This window comes from Eptatretus burgeri, unplaced genomic scaffold, assembly GCF_056783735.1.
Source record: "Eptatretus burgeri isolate ZD-2024b unplaced genomic scaffold, Ebu_testis_v1 Ebu_testis_scaffold_334, whole genome shotgun sequence".
Lineage (NCBI taxonomy): Eukaryota > Metazoa > Chordata > Myxini > Myxiniformes > Myxinidae > Eptatretus > Eptatretus burgeri.
In genome coordinates, this window is record NW_028222283.1 from 2,205 (window position 1) to 4,297 (window position 2,093).

The following is a 2,093-nucleotide window of genomic DNA, read 5'->3' on the forward strand; positions in this document are numbered from 1 at the left end:
CCCAGGGAGCCACTGGGTTGTCTGGACCGCCTGGAGAAGCGGGAGGCAGTGGAACTGTTGGTGGTTCAGGTCCTATCGGACCTCCGGGCCCAAGTGGTCATGATGGCATGATTGGCCCTCAGGGCAATGCTGGAGACGGGGAGTCTGCAAGGGGAGTCTGCAACACCAGGACGCCAAGGGGCGATTGGGATAATTGCACCATCAGGATCATCTGGGTCAGTGGGTGAGCAAATGGTGGGTGCAGGTGAGCACAGGCATCTGTGGTGAAGGTAATGGTGTGAACCCATGGGTCGGTTCGGACAGGCAGAATTCACATCTTTGTTTACGTTGAGATCTGAATTTGTTGTCTTCTGACGTCAGCATCGGTTGGTATTTTAAAAACGCGTTTTTCATATCATAGCAGCCACCGTACCTGGGAAGGCTCTCTGTGCATTGTATTGTCATAATGGTAGACCGTGGGGCTATGTACGCTCTCTGATGACGACCAACTTATGAATGGGAAAGAAGGGTGCGGTCAGTGGAACTGACTCTACTGCTCCCTCTAGCGGTCGTGCTTGCTGCTGCTACCCAGCCCCCACAACAAAGTGGTTACCCAAAAGGTTTGCTCGTTTTGGCTCATAAAAATGAGCTGCACGAACAAAAGGGGGATGATGTAGAAGGAGGTGCTGAGAATATGGTACACTCAAGAACTTGCAGAGGTGGGAGAAAATCGAAAATTTGTAAAATCGAAAGTTTTGGAAGAAGCTATGTGTTATCAAATGTTTGTGGTGTGTGCTGCCTTTGGGCTGTTGGGTGCATCACTGGTTGGAGCATGACTGTGCTGCTGATGCGGTGTCCCTATTACCAGTGTACTGATGTTCATATTTTTTGCCAGTCTTAAAGGAGTGACAGGCTGAGTTAGCCCTCTGGGGTTCGTTTAGTGGTAAATGAAAGTTGAGCTCAGGGCTCTGGGATCCTGGTCACCAATTTAAGGGCACGGCCAAATAGTACATATAATTATTGGTAGAATGTCTGGAAAATATATGGACATGTATAAATGAAGATTAACTCTTGTGATGCGAATAAATATTGTGAAAGAGTTTGACAACAGGGTGTTCGAATGGAGGAATGTCCTAAAGATGCAGTGGACTGGACTTTTTCAGGTATTATTGGTTACCCAAGGAGCTGTCAAGAAAAGGTAAGCCAATCATGGATTCACGCATCTCATTGCAAAAGGATACAGGAAATCGAAAAGAGAAAGAAATGTTACTGGAGGTTTATGACAGATGTGGCAGTGTTTGATTAGCATGTGTATAATCGTGATAATATGGACAATAACAGATAGTGAGGACATTTTGGGAATGTCATAGAGATCAGAATGTTTGGTAGGTCAATGGTAGGGGAAACAAGGAATGGGTTGTGACAGGGTGCACAGGGAAGAAAAAAGGTAAACATTGGGATCAATTGCATTAGGAAGGCGTATATGGGAAAACACGGATTACCCTTGTTTGCAGTTCCACTCCAGGGGGAGAACATGTGTGGGTACATAGTCCGTAGACAAGATAGACCAGTTTTAACTAAAGTAGAGAAGGCATCAGTGGAAGGTAGAATAATAGAAATAAAAAGTAATTGGGAGAAGGGGGGTTATAATTGCACGAACTATGAGCATTGGTATTACCCTAAGTACAGAACTATTAAGCAAAAGGCTGTGGGACAGGGCCCGGCAAGAGCAATAAAAGTAACGAATTATGATGGATTGAAGACAGGAGAGGGATTAGAAAAGTAACCCCCACATTTTCAGCTCATGCACAAACAAATTGGATTGATTTGTCTAGTTAGAGGACAAGGGGGGGGACCCCATTTAGGAGAATCAACATGCCAGTACTATGCTAGACATGGGGATGAAATGGTGACCATAAAAGGGCAAATTAATGGAACAACCATACCTGTAAAAATCGAAGTAAATAACCTGCTTGAACCTCAGGCACCCCTAAATGGTACATATTTTGTGTGTGGGTATAAGGCATACTCATGGCTACCAGTGGGATGGAGGGGATCATGTTTTTTGGGATTTATACTACCCAGGATTCGGATCACTGACCAATCACCCTTTG

The 2,093-nt window shown here is 45.2% G+C and overlaps 1 long non-coding RNA gene across 1 annotated transcript; it reads left to right on the top strand.

The window, feature by feature from the left end:
• The first annotated feature begins 8 nt into the window (after positions 1-8).
• Positions 9-1,456, top strand: LOC147007306 (uncharacterized). The gene is made up of 2 exons (XR_015054275.1): positions 9-698; positions 1,143-1,456. It is a non-coding gene; the product is annotated as an uncharacterized LOC147007306 (long non-coding RNA).
• Positions 1,457-2,093: the final 637 nt, after the last annotated feature.